The sequence below is a fragment of the Pimephales promelas genome, chromosome 3 (assembly GCF_988280905.1).
Source record: "Pimephales promelas chromosome 3, fPimPro1.hap1.1, whole genome shotgun sequence".
Classification (NCBI taxonomy): Eukaryota; Metazoa; Chordata; class Actinopteri; order Cypriniformes; family Leuciscidae; genus Pimephales; species Pimephales promelas.
Window position 1 is genome coordinate 45,519,882 of NC_142771.1, and position 9,677 is coordinate 45,529,558.

The 9,677-nt window shown below is 42.3% G+C and overlaps 27 non-coding genes across 27 annotated transcripts; all 27 read right to left on the reverse strand.

The window, feature by feature from the left end:
• Window positions 1-4,549: 4,549 nt before the first annotated feature.
• On the reverse strand, window positions 4,550-4,668 carry LOC148986087 (5S ribosomal RNA). The gene has a single exon (XR_016166501.1). It is a non-coding gene; the product is annotated as a 5S ribosomal RNA (ribosomal RNA).
• A 63-nt stretch (window positions 4,669-4,731) lies between these two features.
• LOC148986088 (5S ribosomal RNA) lies at window positions 4,732-4,850 on the reverse strand. Its single transcript, XR_016162270.1, has one exon. It is a non-coding gene; the product is annotated as a 5S ribosomal RNA (ribosomal RNA).
• Window positions 4,851-4,913: 63 nt separating this feature from the next.
• LOC148986089 (5S ribosomal RNA) lies at window positions 4,914-5,032 on the reverse strand. Its single transcript, XR_016166502.1, has one exon. It is a non-coding gene; the product is annotated as a 5S ribosomal RNA (ribosomal RNA).
• Window positions 5,033-5,095: 63 nt separating this feature from the next.
• Window positions 5,096-5,214, reverse strand: LOC148986090 (5S ribosomal RNA). The gene has a single exon (XR_016166503.1). It is a non-coding gene; the product is annotated as a 5S ribosomal RNA (ribosomal RNA).
• A 63-nt stretch (window positions 5,215-5,277) lies between these two features.
• On the reverse strand, window positions 5,278-5,396 carry LOC148986091 (5S ribosomal RNA). The gene has a single exon (XR_016162809.1). It is a non-coding gene; the product is annotated as a 5S ribosomal RNA (ribosomal RNA).
• Window positions 5,397-5,459: 63 nt separating this feature from the next.
• On the reverse strand, window positions 5,460-5,578 carry LOC148986092 (5S ribosomal RNA). The gene has a single exon (XR_016166505.1). It is a non-coding gene; the product is annotated as a 5S ribosomal RNA (ribosomal RNA).
• Window positions 5,579-5,641: 63 nt separating this feature from the next.
• Window positions 5,642-5,760, reverse strand: LOC148986093 (5S ribosomal RNA). The gene has a single exon (XR_016166506.1). It is a non-coding gene; the product is annotated as a 5S ribosomal RNA (ribosomal RNA).
• A 172-nt stretch (window positions 5,761-5,932) lies between these two features.
• LOC148986094 (5S ribosomal RNA) lies at window positions 5,933-6,051 on the reverse strand. The gene has a single exon (XR_016161225.1). It is a non-coding gene; the product is annotated as a 5S ribosomal RNA (ribosomal RNA).
• A 63-nt stretch (window positions 6,052-6,114) lies between these two features.
• Window positions 6,115-6,233, reverse strand: LOC148986095 (5S ribosomal RNA). The gene has a single exon (XR_016166507.1). It is a non-coding gene; the product is annotated as a 5S ribosomal RNA (ribosomal RNA).
• A 63-nt stretch (window positions 6,234-6,296) lies between these two features.
• Window positions 6,297-6,415, reverse strand: LOC148986096 (5S ribosomal RNA). Its single transcript, XR_016166508.1, has one exon. It is a non-coding gene; the product is annotated as a 5S ribosomal RNA (ribosomal RNA).
• Window positions 6,416-6,478: 63 nt separating this feature from the next.
• LOC148986097 (5S ribosomal RNA) lies at window positions 6,479-6,597 on the reverse strand. Its single transcript, XR_016161121.1, has one exon. It is a non-coding gene; the product is annotated as a 5S ribosomal RNA (ribosomal RNA).
• A 63-nt stretch (window positions 6,598-6,660) lies between these two features.
• LOC148986098 (5S ribosomal RNA) lies at window positions 6,661-6,779 on the reverse strand. Its single transcript, XR_016166509.1, has one exon. It is a non-coding gene; the product is annotated as a 5S ribosomal RNA (ribosomal RNA).
• A 63-nt stretch (window positions 6,780-6,842) lies between these two features.
• Window positions 6,843-6,961, reverse strand: LOC148986099 (5S ribosomal RNA). The gene has a single exon (XR_016166510.1). It is a non-coding gene; the product is annotated as a 5S ribosomal RNA (ribosomal RNA).
• A 63-nt stretch (window positions 6,962-7,024) lies between these two features.
• On the reverse strand, window positions 7,025-7,143 carry LOC148986100 (5S ribosomal RNA). Its single transcript, XR_016161873.1, has one exon. It is a non-coding gene; the product is annotated as a 5S ribosomal RNA (ribosomal RNA).
• A 63-nt stretch (window positions 7,144-7,206) lies between these two features.
• LOC148986101 (5S ribosomal RNA) lies at window positions 7,207-7,325 on the reverse strand. Its single transcript, XR_016166511.1, has one exon. It is a non-coding gene; the product is annotated as a 5S ribosomal RNA (ribosomal RNA).
• Window positions 7,326-7,388: 63 nt separating this feature from the next.
• LOC148986102 (5S ribosomal RNA) lies at window positions 7,389-7,507 on the reverse strand. Its single transcript, XR_016166512.1, has one exon. It is a non-coding gene; the product is annotated as a 5S ribosomal RNA (ribosomal RNA).
• Window positions 7,508-7,570: 63 nt separating this feature from the next.
• Window positions 7,571-7,689, reverse strand: LOC148986103 (5S ribosomal RNA). The gene has a single exon (XR_016166513.1). It is a non-coding gene; the product is annotated as a 5S ribosomal RNA (ribosomal RNA).
• Window positions 7,690-7,752: 63 nt separating this feature from the next.
• On the reverse strand, window positions 7,753-7,871 carry LOC148986104 (5S ribosomal RNA). The gene has a single exon (XR_016161122.1). It is a non-coding gene; the product is annotated as a 5S ribosomal RNA (ribosomal RNA).
• A 63-nt stretch (window positions 7,872-7,934) lies between these two features.
• Window positions 7,935-8,053, reverse strand: LOC148986105 (5S ribosomal RNA). Its single transcript, XR_016166514.1, has one exon. It is a non-coding gene; the product is annotated as a 5S ribosomal RNA (ribosomal RNA).
• Window positions 8,054-8,116: 63 nt separating this feature from the next.
• LOC148986106 (5S ribosomal RNA) lies at window positions 8,117-8,235 on the reverse strand. The gene has a single exon (XR_016162271.1). It is a non-coding gene; the product is annotated as a 5S ribosomal RNA (ribosomal RNA).
• A 63-nt stretch (window positions 8,236-8,298) lies between these two features.
• Window positions 8,299-8,417, reverse strand: LOC148986107 (5S ribosomal RNA). Its single transcript, XR_016166516.1, has one exon. It is a non-coding gene; the product is annotated as a 5S ribosomal RNA (ribosomal RNA).
• A 63-nt stretch (window positions 8,418-8,480) lies between these two features.
• LOC148986108 (5S ribosomal RNA) lies at window positions 8,481-8,599 on the reverse strand. The gene has a single exon (XR_016162810.1). It is a non-coding gene; the product is annotated as a 5S ribosomal RNA (ribosomal RNA).
• A 63-nt stretch (window positions 8,600-8,662) lies between these two features.
• On the reverse strand, window positions 8,663-8,781 carry LOC148986109 (5S ribosomal RNA). Its single transcript, XR_016166517.1, has one exon. It is a non-coding gene; the product is annotated as a 5S ribosomal RNA (ribosomal RNA).
• Window positions 8,782-8,844: 63 nt separating this feature from the next.
• Window positions 8,845-8,963, reverse strand: LOC148986110 (5S ribosomal RNA). The gene has a single exon (XR_016166518.1). It is a non-coding gene; the product is annotated as a 5S ribosomal RNA (ribosomal RNA).
• Window positions 8,964-9,133: 170 nt separating this feature from the next.
• Window positions 9,134-9,252, reverse strand: LOC148986111 (5S ribosomal RNA). Its single transcript, XR_016166519.1, has one exon. It is a non-coding gene; the product is annotated as a 5S ribosomal RNA (ribosomal RNA).
• Window positions 9,253-9,315: 63 nt separating this feature from the next.
• On the reverse strand, window positions 9,316-9,434 carry LOC148986112 (5S ribosomal RNA). Its single transcript, XR_016166520.1, has one exon. It is a non-coding gene; the product is annotated as a 5S ribosomal RNA (ribosomal RNA).
• A 63-nt stretch (window positions 9,435-9,497) lies between these two features.
• On the reverse strand, window positions 9,498-9,616 carry LOC148986113 (5S ribosomal RNA). The gene has a single exon (XR_016166521.1). It is a non-coding gene; the product is annotated as a 5S ribosomal RNA (ribosomal RNA).
• Between the last annotated feature and the right edge of the window lie 61 nt (window positions 9,617-9,677).

The following is a 9,677-nucleotide window of genomic DNA, read 5'->3' on the forward strand; positions in this document are numbered from 1 at the left end:
ACTTCCATCCATTTCTTTAAAAACATTTCTTTACCTTGCTTTAAAATGTTTTTGTTTAAGAACAGAGGTTGATTTAAAATGTTTTCTCTCCCATGTGGATCATACTCGACCTTGTCTAAAAATTTTCCCCACGCACTAAACATTTCTCTATAAAAACCTGGTAGCCCTTCTGTCATCCAAATCTTCGTTTTCATCCATAAAATTCCATCCCCCATGTTAAAATTCCCACATTTGTTTAAAAAATATTCCATTGTCTTTTTCCATTCTGCGTTACCCTCTTCTTGTAGATATTTTTTCACAGTTTTCACTCTCAAGCTATTTTTCCTTTGTGCCACATCCATTAACCCTAAACCCCCCTTGTCTGCTGCCCCTAAAATCGTGTTAAAAGCTATTCTCGCTGGCTTCCCCTCCCATAAAAAGTCAAGAAAACATTTCTTCAACCTCTTTTCTGTCCACAACGGCATCTCCGACACGTATAAAACATACCACAGCTTAGAAACCATTAAAACGTTCAATATTAAAACCTTTCCCTTCAAGTTTAAATTCCTCAATTTCCAAAAATTTAACCTTCTTTCTATTTCTGTGACCAGTTGCTCCCACATTTCATCTCTAACTTTCTTCTCATTTTTCCCCATTAAAATTCCTAAAATCCTCATTTCTTCTACTTCCTTGAACTTAAAACAATCCCTTAAAATCATTGCTTCACCAAATCTCATATATACTGTCTTATCCTCATTTACTTTACCTCCCGATCCTTTACAATAGTCTTCTACACACTTCATAACTTCTTTGACGCTCTCCTTTCCTTTTACTATTATCGTTGTATCATCAGCATATTGAAAAACCTTCCCTTCTGCTTTTTTTTCCTCAATTTCAATACCAGTTATTTCTTCTTTTTGCTTTATCGCCAATCCCAACGGCTCTGATACAAGTGAATATAATAATGCTGAAAGCGGACAACCCTGTCTTATTGATCTTGTGATTTTAAAACACTCTGTTAAAAAACCATTACATTTTATTCTTGTTAAAGCACCCTTATATAAAATCTTTATCCATTTGATAAAATCTCCCCCGAAACCAAATTCCTTTAAAACATCAAATAAAAACCGGTGTTCCACTCTATCAAAAGCTTTTTCAAAATCAAGACTTATTACATATCCATTTTCATTCTTTTCTTTCATGTACCATATTGTGTCTCTTATGCTCATTGTCGTATCCGCTATATCCCTTCCTTTTACTCCGTACGCTTGGTTTGTTTTGATTATACTTGGCATTACTTCTTTTAACCTGTTTGCTAAAACTTTTGCTAAGATTTTAAAATCTGTGTTCAGCATTGTGATCGGTCTGTAGTTTTTTAAATCTACCTTTTCTCCCTTACTTTTATATATCAGCTTTGTTATCCCCATCCCCATTCTTTCATTGACTTCTTCTTCTTCAAAAATTTCTTTGAAAACTTCCTTTAATATTTTGGTTAAAATCTCTTTAAAACATATGTAAAATTCATTTCCCAAACCATCTATTCCTGGACTTTTCTTTTTATTCAGCTGCTGTATTGCTCTTTCTATCTCTTCTTCTCTGATTTCTTGATTACATTCTTTTTTATCTTCCTCGCTAATTTTTGCTTTTATCTGCTTCAACAATTCCCTTTTTTTGTTTTCGTCTACACCCCTTGTAGTAAAAAGATTTTCATAAAAATCCTTTATTTCTTCTAAAATCTTTTCATTCCCTTCTACAATTTCCCCATTTTTTCCTCTTATCTGTTTTATCGTTTCTGCTTTTCCTTTCTTTTTTTCCAAATCAAAAAAGAACTTTGTGCATTTTTCTCCCTCCACCGTATATTTAGCTTTGCTTCTTAATCTCGCTCCCTCATATTCTTTTTCCTCTATTTCTTTCAGTTTTTCCTCCATTTCTTTTATCTTTTGTACATCTTTATTTCCTTTATTCAATTCTTCTTCTAAGCTTTCCTTTATTTCTTTTTCTTTGTATTTTTTGCATTTGCATATTATACTACCATACTTTATCGAAAATTTTTTTATTAAAAACTTTACGTTCTCCCACCATATTCTTTTATTTTCTTCATATATTTCATTTTCCCTTTCTTTTTCTATAATTTCTTTAACCTTTAAGATATAGTCTTCATTTTCTAACATTTTTGTATTTAAAACCCATATTCCTGGCCCTCTTTGCACTTTATTCCCGTCTATTTTAAAAAATAAAAACTTGTGATCACTGAAACTTGTGTCTTCATACTTAATGTCTTCAATAAAATCCTCCATATTCCTTGTACACAAAACATAATCAATTCTTGTCCTACACACAAACTGCCCTACTATTTGTCTTCTTGAAAATTCTTTTTTCTTTTCATTTCTTTCTCTCCACACATCTATCATATTATTTTCTCCCATTAAAGCTTTTAATTCTTTTCTCCCTGTATCTGTTCTAAAAACCATTCCTTCTGCCATGTCTTGTTTACTAAAAACCGTGTTAAAATCCCCCATCATTATCACTTTCTTATAGTCCTTTACAATACTTCTTAAAATATTAAAAAACTCTTTCTTTTCCTTCTCCTCCGTTGGTGCATGTACATTTACTAAAATCAATTTACATCCTTCGTAATTTACTTCCACAGCCATGCATTTCCCAATCTTATCTGTGTACACCACTCTGGTTGTATTAAAAGCATCCTTTCTCATTAAAAACGCCACCCCTCTTCCAAGCCTACCTTCCCCATTATTATATAAAATATCCCCTTCCCATTTCTTTTTATATTCCATCATCACACTCTCTTTCCAATTTGTCTCTTGTAAAACAATGACATCTTCTCCTCTACACTTTTCTTTCACTCTTTCAAATTTGCCCATGTCCATCAGTCCTCTTGCATTAAAAGTAACACAGCTTAAAACCATTAAAAAAAAGAAAAATAAATACCTAAAAACCATTAGTCTCCATTTTCTCCCTCAAGGTCCTTTAACACGTCATATCTGTTTGTACTTCCATCTCTGCTCCTTATTGTAGTCTTTTTTCGTGCATTTTCCAAATTTGGCTCAAACTTTGATGATCTTCTTCTTATTTGTCCTCTCACTTCTCTGTTGTTCTCCGTGTTGTCCATCTTTATTTCTTTTTTCTCCATCTCATCCCGATACCTTTTACCACTGTCCGATGTTCCCATTGCTGACCATTGCATGTCCTGTTCCATTGTTTGTTCTTTATCTTTATTGTTCTCTTGCTCTCCTTCTTCCTCTCTGTTGCTCGTTCCTTCTTCCATTTCTTTTTGCTGCATAACTTGTTCCTCTTGTACCACATCAGTTTGTCTTTCCTCCTCGTTGTTTCCTTCATGCACCTGTCCGTCCACCTGAAGCTCCCTACCTCCTTCCTCTTCCTCCTCCATACACACACATTTATTTAAAATTTTCTGACACTCCGGGCACCTGGCTGCATTACAGTCTCTTGCGAAGTGTCCTCTTTCTCCGCATTTGTGGCATTTAAAGTCTGGGCACTCTTTTAGCAGATGGTCTGGGCTCATGCACAGCCGACAGGTCTTCACCTGGTGACTGTGCATCACCCTAAAATACTGCTGCCCTTCTGCCGTTTCCAGCCTTGTGCTGTAGGGCAATGATGCCACCTCTTTCGGGAACCTTACTTTAAGGAACCTCGTTCCATCCTCGATTTCGGTGCCCGGGTAGCATCTTCTTTTAATTTTTGATATGGGATCAACTCCCCATCCCTCCAATTTTTCAATAATTTCTCTATCCTCCAGGTAGACGGGCAGGTGCATGAAGGAAACAACATAGTCTCTATTTTGCAGTCTTTTAATTTCACAATTTACTCCTTTTATGTTCAGTCCATCCATCAAATCCTCACATGTTTCTTCATTTTCCATTGTTAGTTCATATTCTTTACCTTGTCTTGGTCTTAATGCCAGAATTTTGCCATGTCCACATTTATCCACCACTGCCTTGATAATATCCGCCGCTCTCACCTCATTGACATTCTCCACATTCAAAATGATCGTTGCCTCCTTTAAATACTTCCTTCCTGCAAACTTGTCTCTCCCATCATGTCCAGCTCGTTGTCGATAATCCAGTCCAGTGTCGTTTGCCAAGCGTTTCTCTCCAGCCAGTCCAGTGTCGTTTGCCATGCGTGTTCCTCTATCCAGTCCAGTGTCTTTTGCCGTGCGTGTTCCTCGAGCCAGTCCAGAGTCGTTTGCCGTTCGTGTTCCTCTTCCCGGTCCAGTGTCGTTTGCCATTAATCCATCCATTTTTGAGAAAAAATAAAAATAACCACCTTCCAGCCAGCAAAAGCTGCTGTTAGGTGGTTAAAAAAAACAAAAAAACAAAAAAAAACTAACTTGAAGTAATAAAAACTCACAAAAACAAACACAAATAAAAGAAAACAAAATGGAGGAGAGCCTTCCTCTCCCAACTACTGCCACACAACTTCCTGGATCGTACCACTCGGGCGTTCTCAAGGTGGTATGGCCGTAAGCGAAATCTGCTGCCAAAATTGGGCTATTTGAATGGTTAGAACATTAGGGTAGTAAACTATATAAAGCTTACAGCACCTGGTATTCCCAGGCGGTCTCCCATCCAAGTACTAACCAGGCCCGACCCTGCTTAGCTTCCGAGATCAGACGAGTTCGGGCGTTCTCAAGGTGGTATGGCCGTAAGCGAAATCTGCTGCCAAAATTGGGCTATTTGAATGGTTAGAACATTAGGGTAGTAAACTATATAAAGCTTACAGCACCTGCTATTCCCAGGCGGTCTCCCATCCAAGTACTAACCAGGCCCGACCCTGCTTAGCTTCCGAGATCAGACGAGTTCGGGCGTTCTCAAGGTGGTATGGCCGTAAGCGAAATCTGCTGCCAAAATTGGGCTATTTGAATAGTTAAAACATTAGGGTAGTAAACTATATAAAGCTTACAGCACCTGGTATTCCCAGGCGGTCTCCCATCCAAGTACTAACCAGGCCCGACCCTGCTTAGCTTCCGAGATCAGACGAGTTCGGGCGTTCTCAAGGTGGTATGGCCGTAAGCGAAATCTGCTGCCAAAATTGGGCTATTTGAATGGTTAGAACATTAGGGTAGTAAACTATATAAAGCTTACAGCACCTGGTATTCCCAGGCGGTCTCCCATCCAAGTACTAACCAGGCCCGACCCTGCTTAGCTTCCGAGATCAGACGAGTTCGGGCGTTCTCAAGGTGGTATGGCCGTAAGCGAAATCTGCTGCCAAAATTGGGCTATTTGAATGGTTAGAACATTAGGGTAGTAAACTACATAAAGCTTACAGCACCTGGTATTCCCAGGCGGTCTCCCATCCAAGTACTAACCAGGCCCGACCCTGCTTAGCTTCCGAGATCAGACGAGTTCGGGCGTTCTCAAGGTGGTATGGTCGTAAGCGAAATCTCCTGCCAAAATTGGGCTATTTGAATGGTTAGAACATTAGGGTAGTAAACTACATAAAGCTTACAGCACCTGGTATTCCCAGGCGGTCTCCCATCCAAGTACTAACCAGGCCCGACCCTGCTTAGCTTCCGAGATCAGACGAGTTCGGGCGTTCTCAAGGTGGTATGGCCGTAAGCGAAATCTGCTGCCAAAATTGGGCTATTTGAATGGTTAGAACATTAGGGTAGTAAACTACATAAAGCTTACAGCACCTGGTATTCCCAGGCGGTCTCCCATCCAAGTACTAACCAGGCCCGACCCTGCTTAGCTTCCGAGATCAGACGAGTTCGGGCGTTCTCAAGGTGGTATGGCCGTAAGCGAAATCTGCAGCCAAAATTGGGCTATTTGAAGAAGAAAAAAAAGAGACTCTTTCAGGCTTTCTGAAGAAACTGAGAGACTATTTCAGGAATTTTGAGGGGAAAAAAGACAATTTAGGATTTTTGAAACATTTCATTGACTCTTTTTTTTTTTTTTTTTTTTTTAAACAATAAAGCTTACAGCACCTGGTATTCCCAGGCGGTCTCCCATCCAAGTACTAACCAGGCCCGACCCTGCTTAGCTTCCGAGATCAGAAGAGTTCGGGCGTTCTCAAGGTGGTATGGCCGTAAGCGAAATCTGCTGCCAAAATTGGGCTATTTGAATAGTTAAAACATTAGGGTAGTAAACTATATAAAGCTTACAGCACCTGGTATTCCCAGGCGGTCTCCCATCCAAGTACTAACCAGGCCCGACCCTGCTTAGCTTCCGAGATCAGACGAGTTCGGGCGTTCTCAAGGTGGTATGGCCGTAAGCGAAATCTGCTGCCAAAATTGGGCTATTTGAATGGTTAGAACATTAGGGTAGTAAACTATATAAAGCTTACAGCACCTGGTATTCCCAGGCGGTCTCCCATCCAAGTACTAACCAGGCCCGACCCTGCTTAGCTTCCGAGATCAGACGAGTTCGGGCGTTCTCAAGGTGGTATGGCCGTAAGCGAAATCTGCTGCCAAAATTGGGCTATTTGAATGGTTAGAACATTAGGGTAGTAAACTATATAAAGCTTACAGCACCTGGTATTCCCAGGCGGTCTCCCATCCAAGTACTAACCAGGCCCGACCCTGCTTAGCTTCCGAGACCAGACGAGTTCGGGCGTTCTCAAGGTGGTATGGCCGTAAGCGAAATCTGCTGCCAAAATTGGGCTATTTGAATGGTTAGAACATTAGGGTAGTAAACTATATAAAGCTTACAGCACCTGGTATTCCCAGGCGGTCTCCCATCCAAGTACTAACCAGGCCCGACCCTGCTTAGCTTCCGAGATCAGACGAGTTCGGGCGTTCTCAAGGTGGTATGGCCGTAAGCGAAATCTGCTGCCAAAATTGGGCTATTTGAATAGTTAAAACATTAGGGTAGTAAACTATATAAAGCTTACAGCACCTGGTATTCCCAGGCGGTCTCCCATCCAAGTACTAACCAGGCCCGACCCTGCTTAGCTTCCGAGATCAGACGAGTTCGGGCGTTCTCAAGGTGGTATGGCCGTAAGCGAAATCTGCTGCCAAAATTGGGCTATTTGAATAGTTAAAACATTAGGGTAGTAAACTATATAAAGCTTACAGCACCTGGTATTCCCAGGCGGTCTCCCATCCAAGTACTAACCAGGCCCGACCCTGCTTAGCTTCCGAGATCAGACGAGTTCGGGCGTTCTCAAGGTGGTATGGCCGTAAGAGAAATCTGCTGCCAAAATTGGGCTATTTGAATGGTTAGAACATTAGGGTAGTAAACTATATAAAGCTTACAGCACCTGGTATTCCCAGGCGGTCTCCCATCCAAGTACTAACCAGGCCCGACCCTGCTTAGCTTCCGAGATCAGACGAGTTCGGGCGTTCTCAAGGTGGTATGGCCGTAAGCGAAATCTGCTGCCAAAATTGGGCTATTTGAATAGTTAAAACATTAGGGTAGTAAACTATATAAAGCTTACAGCACCTGGTATTCCCAGGCGGTCTCCCATCCAAGTACTAACCAGGCCCGACCCTGCTTAGCTTCCGAGATCAGACGAGTTCGGGCGTTCTCAAGGTGGTATGGCCGTAAGCGAAATCTGCTGCCAAAATTGGGCTATTTGAATGGTTAGAACATTAGGGTAGTAAACTATATAAAGCTTACAGCACCTGGTATTCCCAGGCGGTCTCCCATCCAAGTACTAACCAGGCCCGACCCTGCTTAGCTTCCGAGATCAGACGAGTTCGGGCGTTCTCAAGGTGGTATGGCCGTAAGCGAAATCTGCTGCCAAAATTGGGCTATTTGAATGGTTAGAACATTAGGGTAGTAAACTATATAAAGCTTACAGCACCTGGTATTCCCAGGCGGTCTCCCATCCAAGTACTAACCAGGCCCGACCCTGCTTAGCTTCCGAGACCAGACGAGTTCGGGCGTTCTCAAGGTGGTATGGCCGTAAGCGAAATCTGCTGCCAAAATTGGGCTATTTGAATGGTTAGAACATTAGGGTAGTAAACTATATAAAGCTTACAGCACCTGGTATTCCCAGGCGGTCTCCCATCCAAGTACTAACCAGGCCCGACCCTGCTTAGCTTCCGAGATCAGACGAGTTCGGGCGTTCTCAAGGTGGTATGGCCGTAAGCGAAATCTGCTGCCAAAATTGGGCTATTTGAATGGTTAGAACATTAGGGTAGTAAACTATATAAAGCTTACAGCACCTGCTATTCCCAGGCGGTCTCCCATCCAAGTACTAACCAGGCCCGACCCTGCTTAGCTTCCGAGATCAGACGAGTTCGGGCGTTCTCAAGGTGGTATGGCCGTAAGCGAAATCTGCTGCCAAAATTGGGCTATTTGAATGGTTAGAACATTAGGGTAGTAAACTATATAAAGCTTACAGCACCTGGTATTCCCAGGCGGTCTCCCATCCAAGTACTAACCAGGCCCGACCCTGCTTAGCTTCCGAGATCAGACGAGTTCGGGCGTTCTCAAGGTGGTATGGCCGTAAGCGAAATCTGCTGCCAAAATTGGGCTATTTGAATGGTTAGAACATTAGGGTAGTAAACTACATAAAGCTTACAGCACCTGGTATTCCCAGGCGGTCTCCCATCCAAGTACTAACCAGGCCCGACCCTGCTTAGCTTCCGAGATCAGACGAGTTCGGGCGTTCTCAAGGTGGTATGGTCGTAAGCGAAATCTCCTGCCAAAATTGGGCTATTTGAATGGTTAGAACATTAGGGTAGTAAACTACATAAAGCTTACAGCACCTGGTATTCCCAGGCGGTCTCCCATCCAAGTACTAACCAGGCCCGACCCTGCTTAGCTTCCGAGATCAGACGAGTTCGGGCGTTCTCAAGGTGGTATGGCCGTAAGCGAAATCTGCTGCCAAAATTGGGCTATTTGAATGGTTAGAACATTAGGGTAGTAAACTACATAAAGCTTACAGCACCTGGTATTCCCAGGCGGTCTCCCATCCAAGTACTAACCAGGCCCGACCCTGCTTAGCTTCCGAGATCAGACGAGTTCGGGCGTTCTCAAGGTGGTATGGCCGTAAGCGAAATCTGCAGCCAAAATTGGGCTATTTGAAGAAGAAAAAAAAGAGACTCTTTCAGGCTTTCTGAAGAAACTGAGAGACTATTTCAGGAATTTTGAGGGGAAAAAGACAATTTAGGATTTTTGAAACATTTCATTGACTCTTTTTTTTTTTTTTTTTTTTTAAACAATAAAGCTTACAGCACCTGGTATTCCCAGGCGGTCTCCCATCCAAGTACTAACCAGGCCCGACCCTGCTTAGCTTCCGAGATCAGACGAGTTCGGGCGTTCTCAAGGTGGTATGGCCGTAAGCGAAATCTGCTGCCAAAATTGGGCTATTTGAATAGTTAAAACATTAGGGTAGTAAACTATATAAAGCTTACAGCACCTGGTATTCCCAGGCGGTCTCCCATCCAAGTACTAACCAGGCCCGACCCTGCTTAGCTTCCGAGATCAGACGAGTTCGGGCGTTCTCAAGGTGGTATGGCCGTAAGCGAAATCTGCTGCCAAAATTGGGCTATTTGAATGGTTAGAACATTAGGGTAGTAAACTATATAAAGCTTACAGCACCTGGTATTCCCAGGCGGTCTCCCATCCAAGTACTAACCAGGCCCGACCCTGCTTAGCTTCCGAGATCAGACGAGTTCGGGCGTTCTCAAGGTGGTATGGCCGTAAGCGAAATCTGCTGCCAAAATTGGGCTATTTGAATGGTTAGAACATTAGGGTAGTAAACTATAT